The sequence below is a fragment of the Lissotriton helveticus genome, chromosome 9 (genome assembly GCF_964261635.1).
Source record: "Lissotriton helveticus chromosome 9, aLisHel1.1, whole genome shotgun sequence".
Lineage (NCBI taxonomy): Eukaryota > Metazoa > Chordata > Amphibia > Caudata > Salamandridae > Lissotriton > Lissotriton helveticus.
In genome coordinates this window covers 163,255,663-163,280,048 of record NC_136070.1, presented here as the reverse complement: position 1 = coordinate 163,280,048, position 24,386 = coordinate 163,255,663, and positions in this window count along the sequence as shown.

The following is a 24,386-nucleotide window of genomic DNA, read 5'->3' as shown; positions in this document are numbered from 1 at the left end:
CATCTTGCCTGCCAGGCTGTGGCAGGGTTGCAAAAGGAAATTCAGGAGTTGGAACAGCGACCTGTGGCAAGCCCTCATTGATGTCCATTTGTCCATCCCCATACCTCTCGGCTATTCTCTCAGCTACTCTTTCTTTCCCATTTGTCAAATTATTTCTCAGTCTCATATGTATCCCTTTCTGTCTCTCTGTGAGTTCCCTCATACCAGTCTCTCTTTATCACCTCGCTCACACCTGTCCCCAACTCCTGGTGAGGAACATGCAGAGCCTCCCATTTCCCCTCTGAGCATAGATCCACAGCTAACAGACCAATCACATCGCTACATTGCAGCATTGTGAGTGGCTCAGGGGAGGGAGACTGGATGCTTCCTGCTGATGGACCGGAGACAGGAAGAAGAGGACGGAGGAGAGGCCGTTTTCAGGTAACTTTTTTTTCTTCCTTTTTTGTTGTCCCCCTCCTACTGCTGCTCATTGCAACTGCTTAGACCCCGGGTCTCATTGGTAGTGCTAGGGCTCGCAAGAGGGAAGTCGGGAGTCACAGTTGCGACCTCTGGCATTCATGCATGATGTATAGATTGAGCATGCAAAAGAAAAGCATGTGAAAGGAGGTGAGAGATTGGAGTAAGAGATAGGAAAATGAGGTCTCAGAGAAGAAAAGTGAGAGATAGATGATGGTGAGAAAGAAAAGTAGTAAAATGAGCAGGTGCAAGTGTGGGATGGAATAGAGGGTGAGAGAGGCACAGATGTCAGAGGAAGTTATAAGAAATACGTGTGATGGAGAACATTTACAATATGTAAAAAGGTTTCTGCCCATACAACTAAAAGGCCCAATGATACAATGATATAGACATTTGGGTTCACACAGTATAACAATAAATGATATGAGTGGGACTCAATAAGTTGATGTTTCAACTTCCTAAGGGGTTTCTAAATACCGTATTTTCCGGCGTATAAGACGACTTTTGAACCCCTGAAAATGTTTTGGAAAGTCGGGGGTCGTCTTATACGCCGGATGCCAAATTAGACCGTCTGTTTCCATGTGTTTTTCAACAGCGCGGACTACTCCTGAAGGTGCCCACGCTTCTGACCCAGCCGGAGGGGGGGGGGGCTCTAATCCCCCCGCCAGCCACAGAGTCGGAGAGCATTGCATCGGTGGACAACGCTGAGGATCCGCGATAGCATCCACGGAGTCGGAGGACGCCGCCGGGCACTGGAGCTGCTTCATTGCGGTAAACTGAGCGTACTCGGAGGACTACGGTAGACATTTAGTGCGGGTGGAGAGATTAGGCTCGCAATATTTCCAGTATACAAGCAAGGTGGAAGAAACATTTCCCGCCTAAGTATACAGTGCTTACAACCCTATATTTCTAACTAGTAATCATGACCACCGAAGCTGACGTGCTCAGAGATAGGGCAGCAGCGGACGCCATGTTTTTGAATTTACCAGATATCAGCAGATTAACGAATGACAATGCCTACGCTTCCGACCCAAAATCGGAAGCGTAGGCGGGAAATGGTGCAGCTCGAACTCGCATCCAAGATCAGCCCCTCGCTGATTTTGTTGGGGCCGTGGCATACCGTAGTTTTGTTTTCTTGGATGCGAGTTCGAGCTGCATCATTTCCCGCCCACGCTTCCGACCCAGCCGGAGGGGGGGGGCTCTAATCCGCCGTCAATAGCGCCGCCGACAATAGCGAGCAACCAAAATACATGAGGTAGCAATCGGTACATTACAAGAGAAAAAAGTGATAAGTGTGCAGGTTATAAAAGCGTACAAGGTACGAGTAGAGGTATAATACTGCAATAAATGGCAGACACTGCACGATTGCTCTAAAGCACTCCTGCCTAGACTGACCTGCACACAACCGCTTGCAAATCCCCAGGCAGATGAGGCAGCAGGATGAGGAAGCAGGAGGTCCTGAAATATAACAGGCAGCTCTGAAGATGGCGGCCCCCACTGTGTTCCACATGTGCTGATCTCTCTCTCCTTCCAGAAATCTCATGCTCATCGGAAGGAGGGGAGTGTCAGTACCACATGATCTCCTCAGTCCATGGAGATAGAAAGGGGACAAAACACACTACCCTTCTTTTTATTGTTTTAATATGATTGATAGTTATATAATCTTTATTACCATATTATGTTGAAATCTAACATAAGGTAGGTACCTTCTTTTGATACACACCTCAACTGCACTGTACAGTTTAATAAAGAAAGGAGATGCTTGGAGAGGGCCTGTAGTGTGAGCACAGAGTTTGTATGCAGTGCACAGGAGTGCACAGGAAGTACCGGTACCAGTACCAGTAGAGCACTTGCCGTGATTGGCTGGTTGTTGCAAACAGGAAAGGCAGTCTGGTGAGCAGATATTTACATGTGGTGAAGACAGTACAGTACCAGTCCCTGTACCTGTTCATACAGTATAGCAGCAGTACATACAGTATGCAAATGGCTGACAGTCAACAACCCATCATGGCTCCAGCAGCAGCAAGAAGAAAGAAATATGAAGCCAGTTACAAACTTAAAGTTGTAAATTTTGCCATGGAACATAATAACTGTGCTGCTGCAAGACAATATGGAGTAACTGAAAAGATGGTTCGGGCCTGGAAAGCAAATGAAAAAGCATTAAGGAGTATGCCAAGGGGTAAGTGTGCATTAAGAAGAGGCACCCCACATTGGCCAGAACTCGAAAAACATGTAGCAGACATGGTGAATGAGCACCGCCAAAGCGGTTATGTAGTGACACGAAATAAAATACGTTTGTTTGCACTTCAGTGGGCCAAATCTAACCCAGATCTCAGCGACAGATTTAAGGCCACTGTATCCTGGTGTACTAGATTCTTGGGAAGGCATAATCTGGTATTGAGGCAAAAGACGAAAATTGCACAAAAATTACCTGCAGATCTTGATGCCAAAATGCAAAGTTTCCATCGCTACGTTATTAAGCTGCGCAATGAACATGGCTATGCGCTAAGTAGTATCGGAAATATGGATGAAACTCCAATGAATTTTGATATGGTTGCAAACAAAACTGTCCATCCAAAAGGTGAAAAAACAATTTTAATAAAAACAACAGGACATGAGAAGTCCAGTTTTACAGTGGTACTAGCATGCACAGCTGATGGCGCCAAACTGAGACCAATGGTTATTTTTAAAAGAAAAACAATGCCGAAACTCAAGTTTCCTGTTGGTTGTTTCGTACATGTGAATTAAAAAGGCTGGATGGATGAAGAAGGGGTAAAGCTATGGCTTGATAATGTATGGAGCAGGCGACCAGGTGGACTTCTTCAAAAACGTAGTCTACTGGTGTGGGATATGTTCAGGGCTCATTTAACTCCCAGCACCAAGCAAAGACTGGCAAGAATAAAAACAGATGCTGCAGTTATTCCTGGAGGATTGACATCGTTGATACAGCCACTGGATGTGTGCCTAAACAAGCCATTTAAAGATCGCATTCGAGAACAGTGGAATGAGTGGATGGTTAGCGGTGAAAAAACATTCACAAAAGGAGGAAACATACGTGCACCACAGTTGGATGTTTTGTGCAAGTTTGTCATAAAAGCCTGGAATGATATTGATGCAGAAACAGTCATAAAGTCTTTCAGGAAGTGTGGCATATCAAATTCATTAGATGGTATGGAGGATGACTACTTGTGGCAAGATGAAGAGGAAGCCGAAGCCGAGACCACACCATCTGATACGGAATTACCAGATCCATACGATGACTGCTTTACAGATGTACCACAAGATCTCATTGACTTACTTATGATATCAGATGACGAAGAGGAGGATTTTGAAGGCTTTTAAAGGGAACGTCAGCCAATCCTGTAAAAATCGCTTGGAGTTATGAAAAGTTTAATCCACTTGCACTGTTTTATGTTTACCGTACATGTTTGATGACAAACAGCCTTATGTTTTACAAGTGACTGTTTTTCATATGGTTCTAAATAAAAATATTGTGACTAAAGCAATATGTTTTATACAACCAATTTGTTTGAGTTCAGTCTTTGAGTGTGACTAATAAACGCTTAACACTGTCCTCTGATAAAGCCTTACTGCTCACCCACACGGAGGAGGACTAGAATCACTAGTAAGCCCAAAATAAATTCTCAAAATGGCTATGCAGGACTGCGTTGGACTGTGCTGGAAGTGGGGGTAGTCTTATACGGCGAGTATAGCACAAAACCTAAATTTTATCAAGCAAAGTAGGGGGTCGTCTTATACGCCGGGTCGTCTTATACGCCGGAAAATACGGTAGCCTTTTTGTCCTACCTTCTTGAACCTTTGTACACATTGTTCGGTAATATCGCTGATGTATTATATGTTGGTTATTGTTTGGTTCACTTACTTGCAGTTACATCAGTCATTATTTGGAGCACCTGCATTGTTTGACTGTCTATTATTGTGCCTCTTCACTGGACTCATGTTTTGAATACAAAGCGTTGATTGCATTTATCACTTATCATGTATTAATATTTTGCCAATTTTATCATGTATCAGTTGTATATTGAATGATTGTCAGGGGAGCACATTTCAGAACTTGGGAATCGACAAAAGGAACATCTTCTCTACAGCCTAAACCATTGTGCTACTCAAAACTATACAGTGGTTCTGAATCCTCTTCCTTTACGTTTAAATCTTAGAATGAAGGATTAATTGGTAGGGGCACACCAGGCAATCTGCCATATCTAAAGTAATGCAGAGTGGATAGGTACGAAGGAAAATGCATAGGGTGTCCACAACAGGAGAAGCAGAGAGGCATGAAATGAAAGGCTGAAGAGGTCCATAAAAGTGGAAATGAAAAAAGTGAATGAACTGAATAAATATTCAACAAATCTATTCAGGTACCTCAACGGTATGCATTCTGTTCTGTTGGTCCCTATCTATGGTTATGCCTTACAAACAACAGTATCAATACACTGGTTTACAATAGGAACATTTTAATTTTGTTTAATATTCTACCTGCAATAATGGAACCTTGTAAAGCACCACTGAAACCTAATGTTGATGACAATTTCCAAACTTCAATGTGGGGAGAATATTCTTAAGCAATTAAGATTAGGAAATTAGACATTACTCAGTTTTCTGAAATTTTGATAAAAAAGAGCCGAAAAATGATTTGATGCAATGTTTGGAAATGACAGGAGTCACTGAGTACTTTGACCTTGAACTGATTGCAAGGCTATATATAGCTTTCTGAGCTTAATGTAGAGAACAGGTAGTGCAGTGTAATAGTAGCATAAAATGAACATATGCTGGCCCATGGGTAGTAAGAAAATGTAGTCCAGTGGGAGTAGGAATGCTGCAATATCAGATCCTTGTGCATTGTGCATATTTTAAATGAGGCAATTATACTGCTCTTCAGTAAAGCAATGCAAGTGTGTTCCTGCAAAACAGCGTCCACTAAAAATGTAGTACTGCTTGTGGTTTCCAAAATTAGCTCCTGCTGGACTCAGGGCGATTGAAACTGGGTTGCAGCTGAATGAGCGGCCTGAGAAATGAGGTCCTGATACAGTGATGATAATGCAAAACCAGGTCACTTGGTTTCAAGAGTAACATGGAGCAATGAAGATAGGGAGTCCTGCAAATGGGGTCACTCTAGGCTGAATGAATTTAAAAAGACATTTACATAATAGAATACAAATGTAAAAGACAAATAATTTTCTGTTTATCTTAGGTTAATGGAAGATGAGTTCCCGAAGGCTGCGGTTCTGGTTGTTAAGCTTTTCTAGAATACAAAATGTATTAGAGTTAGAAGCTTATTAATGTGTGAGGACTCAGTCATGTGATTGCAGGTCATGTTAGAAGGACAAAATAGGTTCCCTAATCATACGTCATCAGAAATGTTCACCCCCAAGTGTTAGGAGTGCCATCAGGTCAGTGTCCCAAGAGGGCACAGCCCCCCACTGGTGGGCAGACACCGGGACTGACTAGTGTATCGCTGGTGATGGAGATTGCCACAGCTAGTATGGAGGTAACTGTGGAGAATACCCTAGTCTCCTTGGGGGGGGGGGGGCGCAGAGGGATGGTGCCAAAGGCCCACATGCCTAGTAAAGTTAAAAAGTTCAGGCAGTGAGTAACTATCAATGGGCTGCAGGTGGAAGCTCTGAGACACACTTTTTTTTTTTTTTTTTTGAAGTCGTGACTTGGGCATAGTTGACACAGCCTTTGGCCTACAACCCTGGGGCCGGCCGCGAGTCTTAGAATCTCAGCATCAGTAAGTAACACAGCCTTTCAGCTGGCAACCCGGGGGTCCAGCGGCGTATCTTTAGCAACAGAACAGTGATATATCGTATTCATGCGGATCCAGCTGACTGCTACTGTACATGCAACTTCATTTTTGGGGGTGTTTAGCCCCTTTTGTGTAGAACATTCAGAACCATAAACCTGGGAACCCCTGGGCAATTCTACACTCTGACATCCTCCGTGTGTAGCACGGTGTGTGTGTATTAAATACAGGCCTAGGTCATTGAGCAGTGTAGAGAACATACCAGACCCGTCGTTTCAAGGGTTAGTCACAGAAAGCAATGCCGTTCTATACCTCCTCGTCATCCCCCTCAATTGTCAATAGATAGTCTGTCAAATAACACCAATAGTTCTTTGAGCGTGAGCTTCTGGGTAATTCTTCTTCATAGGTTTGCAGCATGTCCCTACAATAAGTCAGGTCTGTCAGCCATGCTTTAGAACCTGGGACCTTTTTCCCTTCCCAGCACTTGGACACTTGTCTCTTAGCGATTAACAGCGCCACAGCACAAAACTTACATTTCCCTGCTTTAACATTGGGCAACAGACCCAGCAGACAATTTTTTATAGTACACTCCACCTCGATCCCCACCATTTCGCTCAGAGTGGTTGTGATCGTGCCCCAAAACGCAGTTATCTTCTGACAGTACCAAGCTAAATGGATAAAATCCGCCCCATCGTATCCACATCGTCTACACCTGGCATCCTCCCATAGTCCATATTTATGCAACCGGTGTGGCGTATGGTATGTTTGATGTAGGTACTTAAGGTGTGTAATGCGCAGGTTGCCATTTGAAGTAAGCAGTTTGAGGAGCGTACAAGCAATAGACCATTCACGCTCCGTAAGTGCTTCTGGCAGCGAGTCATTCCATCTTTGCAGGGCCTTGTCAGTATTATGTGGGAGCTCACTTTGTGCCACCCTGTATAGTCTAGAGACCAGATGGGAAGTGTTCGATGAGGTAATTATAAATTGTAATGATTGCAAAGTGGGCGGTTCTTCTGGGTAGTTTGGATACAGTTCCTGAATCGCCCTCCGCAATCTAAAGTGTGTGAATCTGAAAAGTAGGGTCGGGTTACTGACATAGGTCAGATCGTCGGCTGTGCAAAATGTCCCCTCGTGATATAAATCCCCAAAAGTGTCTATTCCTATATTTTTCAGTAAGTCCATTCCCACCCTTTCGTTAGTCACTGATATGTTCGGGTGAAAGTGCAGTGGGAGGGCCGGGGCATATAGCGGTAGCTTGTGCGCCATCCTCCCTATTGTTTTCCATGCGCGTGCCGTGGTGTCGACCGTGTTAATATCTTTTGAGTGTAACGGCGGACGTTTATGCGATATTATCACGTTCAATGGGACCAGTGCAGCATCGCCCTCTTCTACCGCCGTATGTGTGAGATATGGGGTGGGATGATACCAGTGTGCCACGTATTGGGCCTGTGCACATAGATAGTAGAGCCGAAAGTCTGGCACACAAAACCCACCCTTTTCATAGGGCAGCGTTAATGTGTGCAGGTCAATGCATGCCTGTTTACCCGCCCATATAAGCTTAAGCACCAGGGATGTTATGTGCTGGAAGACTGCTTTGGGCGGCGTGATTGGTATAATATTGAATAAATACAAAAACTTTGGAAGGACATTCATCTTGACTATTGCAATTCTGTCTGCCAAGGATAGCAGTAGCTGTATCCATCTAGCCACTTTACCCTCCAATTCTGTAAGCACCCTCCCATAGTTTGTCCTGATCACTTCTTCGGGGTCTCGGCTGTACCATATTCCCAGGTAGCACCAAGGGTCAGTTTGCCAGTCTAGTGGAAAGTCAGGGGAATGCGGTGTAGTGGAATCAGTGAGTGGAATGATTAGTGACTTCTCCCAGTTAATCTGTAGCCCAGAATGGCGACCAAATTTCACATACTCACGCAATAGTGGGCTAAGATTTTGTTCCGGTGTCATGACTTCCTCCCCCTCGTCATGCCACCACTGTTTAGCGCGACGGTGTCGGATTGGACTACGAATCCCAGAAAGCCTAGCGCGGCGGAATTACGCAACACCCGATTCGCGGGTTGCATAACCACTTAAGGACCGCCTATATAGGTGGAAAGGGAATGGACGCCGTGTCGGATATTCAGACACCAACGCCGACGTATCTTGTGGCTGAGCGCTCCGTGACCCGTGTCCGGTGGGACTGCCGTGGATCTTCGTAAACGGAGGTAGGAAGAGCTCCGCTCTTTGTCCAGTGTCTCTGTTCGTATCCCTGCCGGTGTTTGCAGCGCGCACCCAACCTCTGACTCAGACGAGTCTGCGAGGCGAGGCTCAGGACCCTGCATAGCGGCTGGTAGGAGCGGCTGCTCCCAGCCCGGACCAAAGGTCAAAGGCTCGGAAGACGGAGGTTGGTGTAAGCCGCTGCTCCCAGCCCCCGTTCTTGAGACAGTACAGGCTGAGCGTAGAGACGCACTCCAGGAGGAGTTTGCGGCGTCTCCGCTATTCCAGTGACCTAGGGGTAGGTCAGATCGAGCGGCTGCTCTCGACCACCCCTCTCCTTGTGAGTACTTGTTGAGCACCATGGACGCACACCGGGAGGTGCAGCAGCATCACAGTCCCCTAGAGGCTGAGCAGCTAGTACCGCTGTTAGGGATACCGGTAGAGCGGCTGCTCCCCGTATTGCCTAAGGAAGGACCGGTAGAGACCCCGGCTGGGTGACTCGCACCTTCCCCACACCTGCTGCCTTCTACCAGAGAGGAAAGACCCCTCACAGCTATCGGACGGCATTGTCGGCCGCCATTAGCACAGTGCCCTCCGTTGGCGTGCAACGGGACCGTTGTACTTGCGGAGGACGGTACTACCCGGCAGAGCTGTGATAGGGGTAACGTATAGATCTGGGGACCACCGAAGTACTCACTGTGTGGTTACTTTTCTTTATCCTATAATTCCCTGTTCCCTAACATTAAATCCTTAAACACTGATATCTTGGTATTGTGTTCTGTGGGTGTCTGTCCCCGATCCCGGGAACGCCAGGTCGTTACAAAATATCCGACCTCTTCCCATAACTATCCCCCGGTCGGGTGACCGCCATGGCCACATTGGAGGAGGTCTTAGCTGCTTTGGCCACGATACAAATCGAACTAACAGCGTCCAGGCTGGAATCTGCCGACTTAAGGGCACGACTGGACGCTATGCAGAGAGACCCTTTGTTGCCTGGTCCTGCCGCCGCAACCGTTGCCCCTGCCGTTGTAGTTGAGATGCCTATCTCGGTGCCGTTGGCTACACCAGAGAGGTACAGCGGCGACCCCAACACAGTACATGTGTTCCTCACGCAAGTCGCGCTACATCTATCCTGCAAACCAAAGGCCTTCCCTACAAGCCAAGCCAGGGTGGCATTCCTCTTGTCTTATTTGGCTGGTGATGCGGCGCAATGGGCGGTACCGTTGGTGGGCAGGGACGACCCCCTGTTGTGCGATTGGGGAGCGTTCCGCGAGGAGTTCCTTCGAGTCTTCGATCGTAGGGCGGACTCATACACCGCGGACCGCGAAATGCTAGAACTAAGACAGGGCAATAACGACTTATTGCAATACCTCAATGCGTTTCGCAGGCTGGTGGCTGAAACAAAATGGCCTGTTGCCAAGCAAACAGCGTTGTTTCACCAGGGTCTGTGCGACGAGCTCAAGGATGTCGTGGCTCAAATCGATCCACAACCTAAGACGTGCGAAGGTCTCATCAGTCTGGTTATGCGTTTGGACCACCGGCTGGGCGAGAGAAGAGGTGACCACAAGAAGAAAGGAAAGGTGTTGCCTTCTCACCCCTCGGTGGGGAACCCCGAGACCAGCTCCGCCGCCAAGACCGAGCCCATGGACATTGGAGCCATAAGAGCCAGCCTTACATCAGCAGAGAAGGAATCACGTCGGAAACAGGTTCTTTGCCTGTATTGCGGCAAAAAAGGACACTACGCCCGGGAGTGTCCTGCCAAGCCTAAGAGCGGTCGATACCGTACAACCCGGCCGGTGACGGCTGTAGTAGACATACCGGCGGAAAACTGATGGACTCCAGGAAAGAGGAAGGGGCTTCTTGGAGTCATACCAAGTCCAGGCTGGAATCTGCCGACTTAAGGGCACAACTGGACGCTATGCAGAGAGACCCTTTGTTGCCTGGTCCTGCCGCCGCAACCGTTGCCCCTGCCGTTGTAGTTGAGATGCCTATCTCGGTGCCGTTGGCTATACCAGAGAGGTACAGCGGCGACCCCAACACGGTACATGTGTTCTACAAGCCCTTGTTGGATGAGCTGCATTGGCTCCCTATACGGCAGCGCATCAGTTTCAAGATATGCTGTACGGTCCACAAATGCTTATATGGGGATAGTCCTAAATACCTCTCTCAATCACTTGAGCTGTATCAACCCAGCCGGTCACTCCGCTCAAGTAACCAAGCTCTCCTAAAACCCCCTGCAACAAAAAAATCCAGACAGGGAGACCAAGCATTCTCCTCAGTTGGCCCTGCTTTATGGAATAAACTTCCAACAGATGTGAGAATGACCACCAACCATCTGTCCTTTAGAAAGGCATTAAAAACTCTCCTCTTCCAGGAAGCATCTCAGTCCCATTAATATATCTCATTGACTCTGTTAATGTTCTGGCTGGCAAAGCGCGGAGATACCCTTACGGGATTGAGTCCAGCGCAATATAAGAAATTAAAATAAATAAATAAATAAATACCTGCATCCCTTCTTTGTCTAGTTCCGCCCAACGAGGAAGACAACATCTGTTTATCACGGTACACGTCGGGGTCCAGGGTCAATGGCTCCCGGTTGTGGCCATGGTAGATTCGGGGGCCACAGGCCTCTTCATGGACTACAACGAGGCACAGCGGCTGGGGATTTCTCTCCTGCCCAAAGACAGACCCGAAGACGTCTTTGCGGTGGACGGGAGGCGTTTGGTGTCCGGACCCATCGGACATCATATGGGTGAAATGCCGGTGAGGTTCGGCCGAATGCACGCTGAAACGATCGATTTCAGTATCATCAGAGCACCACAATACGGAGTCATATTGGGACTGCCATGGCTCCAAAAGCACTACCCGTCGGTGGATTGGACCACGCATCACATTGAAATGTCGTCACCGTACTGCAAACAGCGATGCGGTGTGCATCAGGAGCCGCAAGACACCCCACCGACCGGAAGTCATACAGTGGCCACCGCAGCCGAGAAATCCGTGACGCTACCTGTGGTATACCGTGGATACGAAGACGTCTTTGATGAAGTGAAGGCGGAGGTGTTACCGCCCCACAGGATCTACGATTGCCAGATCGACTTGGTACCAGGAGCAAGCGTTCCCAGCGGTAGACTGTATGCCCTCACTGAACCCGAAAACCTGCATCTGCGTTCTTATCTTGACAAGCTCCTGGAGTTGGGTTTCATCAGACCATCCAAGTCGCCTGCCGCATCGCCTCTCTTCTTCATTCCGAAGGCCAACGGGGAATTGAGGGCGTGCGTGGACTTCAGGGCCTTGAACGCGATCACCATTAAGAACAGATATCCACTTCCCCTCATCAGCGTTCTCCTGGAACAGGTACAACGGGATAAGGTGTACACCAAGCTGGATCTCAAGGGGGCTTACCATCTAGTGCGCATGAGGGACGGCGACGAGTGGAAAACGGCCTTCAAGACCCGGTTCGGCCTGTTTGAGTACCTCGTCATGCCGTTCGGGCTCTGCAACGCCCCTGCGGCCTTCCAGTACTTTCTGAATGAGGTGTTCCGGGATGTGTTGGATGTATACGTCGTCGTATACATCGATGATATCCTCATATACTCGGACACGGACGAGGACCACGTACGGCACGTCTCCTCCGTTCTTCAGAAGCTAAGGGAAAACATGCTATACTGTAAGCTCAGTAAATGTGACTTTCACGTTACTTCCGTTGAATTCCTTGGTGTGATGCTGAGTCCAGGAGGACAAGAGATGGCGGAGCGAAAGATCAGGGCAGTGGAGGAATGGCCGGTGCCACGCGGGGTCAAGGACGTCCAGAGTTTCATAGGCTTCGCCAACTTCTATAGGCGATTCATTGAGGGGTTCTCCGATTTGGTAGCACCGATCACCCAGCTCCTAAGGAAGTCTCAGGAGTTCGAGTGGAACAGGGAAGCGCAGAGCGCGTTTGAAGCACTGAAGAAGGCCTTCGGTACAGCACCGGTGTTGGCCCACCCCGACCCAGAACTACCCTACGTGGTGGAGGCGGACGCATCCGACGTGGCACTGGGTGCCATACTGTCACAACGTGATCCAGAAACGGGGTTGCTCCACCCCGTGACGTATATGTCACGGAAACTAAACGACGCAGAGCGCAACTATCATATCGCGGAGAAAGAACTCCTGGCGATCAAGGACGCATTCACGGAGTGGAGGCATCTGTTGATGGGGGCTAGACACGTCGTCACTGTGTATACAGACCACAGGAACCTGCAGTTCATGACAGCAACCCGACAACTTTCTCCCCGTCAGCTGAGGTGGATGATCTTTTTCGCCGGATTCCACTTCCACATCACCTATAGGTCTGGAACCGAGAACCGGAAAGCGGACGCGTTGTCTAGACAAACGGACTCCAAGGAACCCAAACCAGTCACGGAACATTCTATCATTCCCCCCAAGTTGGTCTTAGGGGTTATTCAGCCTGATACGTTCCTCAGAGACATCCGGAGGGGGATTCGCACCTTCGCGTGGAGGAGGAGGCTCCGCAGTCACAGTGAATGGAGGGTGTCTGATGGCATTCCTGTGAGAGGTCGCTGTCTGCTGTTACCCACGCCACGGCTCCAACGGCAGGCCTACGAGTGGTGCCATGTGTCCCCGTGTGCGGGTCACCTGGGATACGAGAAAACGGTGGCGACTGTGGGAAGGCATTTCTGGTGGCCAGCCATGAGAGCGGATGTGCGGACATGGGGTGCGGCATGTTCCGTTTGTGCTACAATGAAAGCCGACCACAGAAGAACGCAAGGGCTTCTCCAACCCCTGCCTACGCCCACCAGACCGTGGGAGAACATCTCCCTCGATTTCATCGTGGGACTACCTTCGGATCGAGGAAATACGGCAATATTGGTGGTGGTGGACTACCTCACCAAGATGGGGCACTTCATCGCATGCCGGCAAGTTCCTTCGGCTGGCGAACTGGCCTCGTTGTTGCTACAGAACGTCATGAGGCTGCACGGCCTGCCCGTGGTGATCGTGTCCGACAGGGGTTCGCAGTTCACCGCCCAGTTCTGGAAAACCTGGTGTTCGGCGTTGCACGTCAGGTTGGCCCTTTCAACGAGCTATCACCCTCAGACGGACGGACAAATGGAACGCCTGAACCAGTCGCTCAAGCAATACTTGCGCTGCTTTGTCGACCAGGGGAAGGAGGAATGGGTGGACATGTTGTGGATTGCGGAGATCGCCTACAACAACGCCACGCATTGTTCCACCAAGACCTCTCCCTTCTACGGCAATTACGGGCATCACCCACGGTTCCTGCCCTTTGTCCATCCGATCAGGGAGAACAACCCGCCAGCCACGGCCGAAAGGGTGGCACACATCAAGGACACGTTGATCCGATCACGTGCGTTCCTGGATGAGGCTAAAGCGAGGTACAAAGATACGGCGGACCGAAGGAGACGTCCTGGGCCGGTATACAGGGCGGGTGACTACGTCTGGATCTCTACGAGGAACATCCGATTCCGGAAAAGTAGCATGTTCCATCCCAAATTCATGGGCCCATATCGAATCAGCAAGTGCCTCGGCCCTGTGAACGTAAGGGTGTGCTTGCCCCAGACCTTGCGGATTCATCCGGTGTTCCACGTTTCTTTGTTGAAGCCCTCGTCCTCGCCGAGGAGGGTGTCGCCGGCGCCTGTGATGGTGGCTTCGGAGGTGGAGTACGAGATAGCAGGCATTCTGGACTCCAAGTGGCGTCGGGGCAAGTTGTGGTACCTGGTGGATTGGAAAGGGTATGGCCCGGAGGAGCAATCGTGGGAGCCGTCTGCGGGGGTTCACACCCCCCGCTTGGTATCTGCTTTTCATCGCCGATTCCCTTCTTGCGCTGGCCCTGTGGGGCGGTGAGATGGAAGGGGGATGTACTGTCATGACTTCCTCCCCCTCGTCATGCCACCACTGTTTAGCGCGACGGTGTCGGATTGGACTACGAATCCCAGAAAGCCTAGCGCGGCGGAATTACGCAACACCCGATTCGCGGGTTGCATAACCACTTAAGGACCGCCTATATAGGCGGAAAGGGAATGGACGCCGTGTCGGATATTCAGACACCAACGCCGACGTATCTTGTGGCTGAGCGCTCCGTGACCCGTGTCCGGTGGGACCGCCGTGGATCTTCGTGAACGGAGGTAGGAAGAGCTCCGCTCTTTGTCCAGTGTCTCTGTTCGTATCCCTGCCGGTGTTTGCAGCGCGCACCCAACCTCTGACTCAGACGAGTCAGCGAGGCTCGGCTCAGGACCCTGCATAGCGGCTGGTAGGAGCGGCTGCTCCCAGCCCGGACCAAAGGTCAAAGGCTCGGAAGACGGAGGTTGGTGTGAGCCGCTGCTCCCAGCCCCCGTTCTTGAGACAGTACAGGCTGAGCGTAGAGACGCACTCCAGGAGGAGTTTGCGGCATCTCTGCTATTCCAGTGACATAGGGGTAGGTCAGATCGAGCGGCTGCTCTCGACCACCCCTCTCCTTGTGAGTACTTGTTGAGCACCATAGACGCACACCGGGAGGTGCAGCAGCATCACAGTCCCCTAGAGGCTGAGCAGCGAGTACCGCTGTTAGGGATACCGGTAGAGCGGCTGCTCCCCGTATTGCCTAAGGAAGGACCGGTAGAGACCCCGGCTGGGCGACTCCCACCTTCCCCACACCTGCTGCCTTCGGCCAGAGAGGAAAGACCCCTCAAAGCTATCGGACGGCATTGCCGGCCGCCATTAGCACAGTGCCCTCCGTTGGCGTGCAACGGGACCGTTGTACTTGCGGAGGACGGTACTACCCGACAGAGCTGTGATAGGGGTAACGTATAGATCTGGGGACCACCGAAGTACTCACTGTGTGGTTACTTTTCTTTATCCTATAATTCCCTGTTCCCTAACATTAAATCCTTAAACACTCATTTCTTGGTACTGTGTTCTGTGGGTGTCTGTCCCCGATCCCGGGAACGCCAGGTCGTTACATCCGGGTCCCTCACATAAAGCAGCATGTCATCTGCATACAACGAAATATGCAGGGGCCTCCCGGGGAAATGCAGAGCAGAGTGGTAATGCGTCTGCCTGATTGTGCACGCGAGTGGTTCCAGGGCCAATGCAAATATTAACGGTGACAGTGGACAACCCTGTCTAGTCCCTCTAGCAATATTGAAGGGTGCCGATATGTATCCATTTACCCTCACTCTCGCCACTGGCCTCGTGTACAGTAGAGACACCCAGGATATATACCGAGCTGGAAACCCCATTCTCTGTTATATCGTGTGTATGTAGGACCATTCGATGGAGTCGAATGCTTTGGCTGCGTCACGCATGACAGCCACCGCTTTTGTCTGGGGGTTGAGATAGTGTGATAGTGCAAATAAAGTTCTCGTATTGTGGGACGTGGCACGCGTTGGGATAAACCCTGCCTGATCTGGAAGTATCAGGTTCGTCAGTAGGGGCTGTAAGCGTTCAGCTAAGAGTTTCGCTAAAATTTTAGAGTCTACATTTAAAAGGGATAGAGGACGGTACGATTCGCAAAGTTCTGGTTGCTTGCCAGGCTTTAGGAGAGTAATGATCACCGCCACACATAGAGACGGCGGTAGTACCTTCTGGTCAAAGGCCGAGCCATACATCTCGACCATGCGAGGGGCAAGGATGTCAACGAATGCTTTATAGAATTCACATGTATAGCCATCAGGCCCCGGCGCTTTCCCGTTTGGCAATGCATGTATAATGGCGGTAACCTCCTCTACTGTAATCGGTTGTGCCAGGTATTCATGCTGGTTGTCGGACAACCACGCTATTGCTATATCATGGAGGTAGTCACGTGTTTCCTGTGGTGGAGCAGGTTGGCGGGAAGTGTATAGGTCCGCATAGTTACGATCAAAGCTATCAAGTATTCCCGCAGGTTGTGTATGTAAGGTACCGTCCTTGTCTCGTACTTGTGTGATTAACTGCGAGTCCCTCCCCGTACATATTTTCCTCGCCAGCATCCTGCCCGGTCTACCGCCCTCTCCAAACCGTCTGGCTAATGGCCGCTTGTTCACATATTTCAGTTCATCCTCCGCATATTTTTGATGTTCTATGAGGATGAGCTTAATTTTCCCCAGTAGTTCCACATTGCCAGTAAGTGCGTACTCCCTCTCTAGAACTGACACCTCACGTTCAAGCCTGGTTATCTGCGTCCGTATGTCTTTAAGTATCCCAGCTGTCGTGCTAATAAAAGTGCCCCTAAGCGTCGCCTTAAAAGCCTCCCATAGGATGCATGGGTCGTCGACGGAGTCCTCATTGAACTGGAAGTACTCCTTTATTGCCTTCGTTATGGTGGTCACGTATAAGGGGTCCAATAGTGCCTGTGTATGGAAACGCCAGCTGAATGGAGGGGGTGTGTAGTGTGGTATCTGTAGTGTAAGTTCCACTGGGTTGTGGTCGGATAGTGTTCGTGGGAGCGTCAGTATCTGTGTAGCCCATAGTACCGCGCTATCAGTGCCCAGCCAATAATCTATCCTCGACCAGCTGCTGTGTGCCATGTTCACATGTGTTGCACCTGGTGTTGATGGATGTTGGACCCTCCAAATATCCTTTAGTGCAAGTTCAACCAATATGTCTCTCAGCTTGTCTCTGGCTTTCTTGTGTGGTTCTAAAGAAGCAGTGGAACGATCAACAGAGTCTTGTAATGCTACATTAAAATCCCCTCCCCAGAGTATCGTCGTGTCAATGAATTCCAGCAAGCGATCCCACAATTCCTGAAAAAATTCCGGAGCATCTATATTCGGACCATACACATTCACTATCGTCACAATTTGTCCACGCAGCATTCCCGACACAATTACATATCTTCCATTCGTATCGACAATTGTACGTGTTATTCTATAATTAGTGCCCTTTTTGACCAGTGTCATAACTGTTATATCCCTGTTTCAGTATTATTCTTCTTTATGTCTATCTTGTATATATTATGCTTTCTCTTAAGTTTGGTTATTAATATGCTTCTCCTTTAAGCCTCTTATAGCATGTCATTGTTGCTTAGCAATACTAGAATGTTTAGGCTCTTGTGGCTCACTTGAGACTGGAGCTTGACAGAGAGACACTCTGGCAGTTAGAGAGCTGTACTTATCTTTAAGAATAAAACTTCTTAAACCATTGAACTGGATCTGTCTTCTTTGGATGCAACATAAATTTGGCGACGAGGTGGTCAAGTCAGCCCTCTTTGGACCCACAACCAATCAAAAAATCAATTTTCATCAACTTCATCTTCAACAACTGCCAGACTACAGTGCCCTCTTTGAAACTTCTTCATCCATGAAATCTCTATCAACATCATCAAATTCAAGAATCTGCCAACATATCTCCTCAAGATAAGTTACCTTTATTCTTCTATTTGAGAACTTTGCCACAAATTTTACATTGATACCTACATATTTAAAATTTACAAATTCATAGACTCACTTGGCTTTGAACTATCTTGACTTGATTTCACAATCCTACCTTTAACTGAAAACTCCATTTTTCAATATTTCAACCAAAAGCCTCAATATTCAGACTTAACCTATCTACAAACGCTACTGAAACCTTCGTGTACTGATTCACTTAATTGCTACACGAGCTCCCCTTTCACTGCTTTGATCGTTTTCCACTTAAACGCTTATTGCTAGACCAGCGTTTTGGTGATTGCTGCAACTTGTATGCCTTAAAATTGGATCAGCGTTTTGGTGATTGCTGCAACTTATGTGCCTTAAAATTGGATCAGCGTTTTGGTGATTGCTGCAACTTGTGTGCCTTAAAATTGATTTTCACAGCTAACAAGGCGATTACATTTTTGAGCGCAATTTCCGAAGTCACTTTGTTTTAACTTTTACAATTAATGCGCTTGTAAGGCACTTGTAGGCGCTTTCTTATGACTCGCGCCTAATTTTCTCCACACTAGAGACTCCAGCGACATTCAAAAATCTTAACTGAAGTTGAAGCTTACCGGATTCAGAACTCTGCCGACCTTCGCAGCACGACCTCAGAGCTTCACAGCGCGTCCGTTCTGACGTCCCTGCAGGCATTTTCGAGACTTCGCAGCGAGGCTTCGTCTTCGTCTTCTCTGCTTCGTCATCACGCAACGTTGCCACGTTTCTACGTTAATACGTCACACAACGTATTCGCCATTTTAACAGTCTCTTAGCAACCAACCTCATTACAACAACGCGCTTCCTTCCGTGCACTCGCTGATGTGCACAGCTGATTCATACTAACGTATTTCACAGTTTTCACCTTTGCCGACATTCTTTCTTCACAGTGCACTCGCTGATGAGCGCAGCTACGTTTTTTCATCGCCTGTGTCTTCGTTGCTTTCACGCTGATAAGCACAGCACTGAACTGAACTTCAAGTACAACAACTTCAAGTAGTCCTTACCAATTTTACTTCATTGCCTTCACGCTGATAGGCACAGCTAAGTCAAATTTCATTTTATATTGTTTATTATTTGTGCTTATTACATTTTTCTTGTTCTCTCATTACTTTTATTAATTTTCTTTTTTATATTGTATTATTATGGCTATGCAAACGGCTATTCTTCTCTCCCCTTTTCTCCCAGAACCAGGTTCCACTCCCAAAATAAAATGGACTCAATGGTTCAAATCTTTCGACAGTTACATCATAGCCATTGATGGCACTAAGTTCCCTCCTGTACGAAAAAATGCCATGTTGTACAATGCATTAGGCGCAGAAGGTCAGAGGATCTTTGATCATCAACCTAAAATTATACGCCCGCCCTCTGATGATTGGAATGTATACACTGAAGCAATTCTCAGGTTGGAGAACCATTTTATTGATGAACCAAGCATTATTGTTGAAAGACACAAATTTTACACTCGGAAACAAAGGGAACATGAGAGTATTGATACCTTTTTAGCAGAATTGAGAATCTTAGCAGCTTCCTGTGAGTTTGAAGGCCCTATTGACCAATATTTGAGAGATCAACTGGTTGTCAATTGCCATTCTAACGAAGTTCAAAAAAGAATCCTCTGTTGTAGAAATCCTTCAATTACTGAAACTTTAGAAATTGCAAGAGGTATAGAGCGATCAGTCTCAGCGTCCAAAGAACTAGGCAATAACAAACCTTCCATATCAGGGACAGTTAATAAAATTTCTCAACAAGGTTCACAACCTTCTTCACAACGTGAAAAAGATAAGCCGCTTAATAAGACTGAATGGAAAAAACCTGATAAATCTCTTCAATGCTATAGATGTGGTTCAAAATCTCATCTTGCTAACTCACCAACTTGTCCAGCTTTAAAAAAACAATGTACTAATTGCAAGAAAATTGGTCACTTTCATTCGGTTTGTAAGTTCAAAGCCAAAACCATGTATGTATTATCAGATAATCCTACCACTGAAGTGAATTTAGTATCCAAAGACAAATCCATTAACAAAATTTTACTATCTGTTGAAATGATTAATTCACAAGAAGATGCAGATGGTGGTGATCCTGTGTGTGATATTATCATAGGAAAAGTTTCCCTTGAAGTTACAGTTGATTCTGGCTCTCCGGTTACTATTATTCCTGATGTATTCTTCTTTAAAGAATGGGTTGGAATTGATTTATTACCGACTGATATACACACTGTTGCCTTCAATGATATTGAAATTAAAATGATGGGATATTTTTTAGATAATATCACCTTTGAAGATAGATCCATTGATACAAAAATTTATGTTTCTAAAAAAGGATATAAAATCCTAGGTTGGAAGGACCAAGGGAAATTTAAAATGGTTTTGAGACCAGGTACTGATAATCCTATTTCCCTAGACCGTTCTGAAAACATTAATGCTATTAATATTGAACATCCTTCATTAGACACCATAATTGATAAACATCAGGGTGTTTTTTCTGATAAGTTGGGTTCAGTCATAGGATATGAACATAAGATTATCCTAAAACCTGATGCTATTCCTGCAGTTCACAAGGTCAGACATGTTCCATTAAGTATCAGGGATAGACTTAAAACTCATCTTGATCAATTATGTAATGAAGGTGTGATTGAGCAAATTAATTCATCATTGTGGATTTCTCCAATTGTCGTTGCTCTTAAAAAGAATTGTGATGAGATCAGGCTCTGCATTGACCTTAGGTCCTTAAATAAAAATATTCAGATTGATTGCTTTCCTTTGCCTCGCATCCAGGACATGCTTGCGCAACTCAAAGGTACAAAGGTATTTTCTACGATTGATTTGAGAGCGGCATACCACCAGATCCAGCTGAATGATGAGTCTAGGGATCTCACTGCTTTCAACACTCCATTTGGTCCTTTTAGATTTCTTAGACTACCGTTTGGCCTAGCTTCAGCGGCCTCAGTCTTTCAAAAACTAATGTCACAACTGTTTGGTAATGTAATGGATGTTTTAGCTTACCAAGACGATATCCTTATATCCACAAACACTGTTCATGAACATCTAGCTAAGTTAGATCAGGTCCTAGGCATTTTGAACAAACATGGCATGACTATAAAAAAACAAAAATGCAAATTTTTACTTGACAAGGTGGAGTATTTAGGTCATGTCATATCTCAGGAAGGCATTAGTCCCAAACAAGACTTACTTAAGGCTATTCGTGAATGTGCTCAGCCATCCAATAAGGATCAATTGAGATCATTTTTAGGATTGAGCGAATTCTATTCAAGATTTGTACAGAATTTCGCTCTGATCAGTGAACCTTTAAGATTGTTAACCAAGAACAAAGTTAAATTTGTCTGGGGTGATGAACAAAGTTCTGCATTTGAGAAGTTAAAGGATTTGATCATTTCTGCTCCTGCACTGAAACCTTTCAATGAGGCTTTCTCATCTTACATTACTGTTGATGCAAGTAACATGGGTCTGGGTGCTATACTTAGTCAGTTAGACAATGGGAATGAAAACATAATTGCTTTTGCTTCTAGACAACTTTCATCCTCAGAGAAAAATTATAGTACTATAGAAAAGGAAGCTCTTGCTTGTGTCTGGGGAGTCAAACATTTTTCCACATATGTATGGGGCAAAGAGTTTATACTTGTCTCTGATCATAAACCCCTTATTTTCATTTGGAATGATAAAGGGTTGAGAAATGCAAGTCCTAGATTAGTCAGCTTATTTTCTAAGTTGTATGACTTTAATTTTTCAATGAGACATATTCCGGGAGGAAAGAATTTCAAGGCAGACTTTTTATCAAGATGTCCTGTGAATTCATCAGAGATTGAATCCATCCTTGATGATAAGGAAGTGGTAATAAGTTTGGTTGATGGCTTAAAATTAACTGAGGGAGTCATTTCTAAATCGGAATGGCTACAAGCCTCAGATGGTGACAACTCCCAGACTCTCTTAAAAAAATGGATATCAGATGGTTGGCCGAGAGAAAGTCAGATTGAAAAAAACATGATTCCTTTTGCTAAAATTAAGGACGAGCTGAGCCTTGAAGAAGATCTGGTTATGAGAGGATCTTTACTTGTTCCCCCTATATCTATCAGAAACAAAGTAATTACTTTAGCTCATAAGGGACATGGAGGAATTACCAGTACAAAGAAAAGACTAAGACTGCATTACTGGTGGCCGAGCATGGATGTTTCGGTTGAAACATTATTGTACAACTGTACTGAATGTTCTCATGCTGAAAAATCTTTACGCACAGTCAATTCACCTTTGTCTCCTGTGAAATTTCCAGAAAATCCTTGGGTGAAATTAGGAATAGATTTTTTGGGACCAATCGCTGGTTTGAACCAAGGTTATAGGTTTATTTTAACTGTTGTGGATTATCACTCTAAATGGGTGTCTTTTAAATTTATGAAGGATCCCAATACAGAAAATGTAATTCGTTTCTTGTCCAAATTGTTTAGGTCTGAAGGAATTCCTGGTTTCATTGTTTCAGACAATGGTGTGCAGTTTGTTTCACACAATATGAGAGATTTTTTGAACAATTATGGAGTCAAACATCTAACCACTGCCTTGTACAGTCCACAGGGCAATGGTTTAGTAGAAAGGGTGAACCGCATTTTAAAAGATTCTGTTCAACTTGCCATCTCTTCTGGACAAATGGTACAAGACGTTGTCAGTGACAGAGTGTGGTCATATAATAACACTCCTCACTCTACCACGGGCATTACTCCTTTTGCCATGTTACGTGGTAGGGAATCTTTTAATGAATTGTCTCCTCAATGGGTGGTTACCAAAACCAAGTCTGGGGGAACCTCTCCTGATTTGAGTGTAGTAAAAGACAGAGTTGAGAATTCTCAAATTCGGTCAAAGATCAGATATGATGACAATAAACATGTTAAAAATCTGTGCTTTTCTGTTGGGGACAAAGTCAGAATAAGGAGACCAGGTAAAGTCAGAGGATCTAGATTTTATCCTGAAACTACCATTATCAGAGTTGGTAAACATTCTGTCATGGTTTCAGGTGGCAAATGGTGGAGTAACAGACGCATTGCTAGAGTGGTTGGTGATAATTCTTCAACCCTCTCTGATCCTGGTCAGTTGTGACACCCTGTTGTTGATTCTCGCAATTCTGTTGCCACTGTTCCTTTTTCTTCTTCTTTTGATGGATTTTCTGTAAATAATGATTTAACTCTTCCTAATGATGTTTTGGACGGTCCTGGGCTTGTCTCTGACCCTTCCATTAGAGTCGGTTCCAGGCTGAGGACCACTCCAAAGTATCTTGACGACTATGTGACTTAACTTTTTGTTTTACAGGTGAGGAGGTGTGTTATATCCCTGTTTCAGTATTCTTCTTCTTTATGTCTATCTTGTATATATTATGCTTTCTCTTAAGTTTGGTTATTAATATGCTTCTCCTTTAAGCCTCTTATAGCATGTCATTGTTGCTTAGCAATACTAGAATGTTTAGGCTCTTGTGGCTCACTTGAGACTGGAGCTTGACAGAGAGACACTCTGGCAGTTAGAGAGCTGTACTTATCTTTAAGAATAAAACTTCTTAAACCATTGAACTGGATCTGTCTTCTTTGGATGCAACAATAACTCCTCTGGAATAGGAGGAGTATGCCGCTGAATAGTTCGACTCTGCCCAGCGCGTGCCAATAGGCCTATGCACCTTAGGGTCCATGTGGGTCTCTTGAAGCAATGCTTTATCTATGTGGTGCCTATCTAGACATGCAAATACCTGTCTGACCTTTTTGGGATTGGTGAGGCCTCTCACATTCCACATTAGTAATTTCAGGCTATTTCTACTCATGTTTATATCGGGGCTCTTTGTTTGTACCACGTGTAGCCACCCTCCCCACAAGGTTCAGCTCAATATTACACAATATTATGATGTTGGATATTGACCAATTAACAATGTCCGCACGTCGGTGTACAGCAGTGCATCTCGATCGCCCAGGCAGTTAAAAAAACAACAAACCCCAACGTCCCCAGTACCCACCCACTTCAGCAACCCAATTCTGCCGAAGCCATTGTACCCTTAGAACTGTGATTGTCAACATAACTTGTCGGGGACTGCCCTAGTGGAGGTCCGCCGAGGACGCATTGCTCCATCCTAGTGAAAGGATGTGGGCGAATCCGTGTTTTGTGAATAGATCGCCTGGGCCTTGAGGCAACACCAGTCTAATTGCACATCACTGGAGCAACAGGCGCTTGGAACAGATTTTACAGCATGTGTCATAAGGTACGTAGTCTTCCCCTCCTGTTCATAGATATGGGATAGTACGGCATATCAATAAAGGCCACACTTTAGCAGCTTGTCATCGTCCACTGCCATGTGTACCAAACTGAATTTTCCCAGAAGTGTCTGAATCGCACCTTTCCACTGCATGATGCCCCCAACTACCATCGTCTCACTGTACATTACATTCTGTATAGATAGGAGTCACACGTTGGGTGCCGTAGTTCATGTGAAGTCCGGCCTTTCCCTCCTACCACCCCAGGTTTGTCAGTTGGGCAAGATCAACGCAGCGTTCCTCAGCAAGTCTTACCTTTCAATCTGACTCGGTGTGTCTGTCTCTAAGA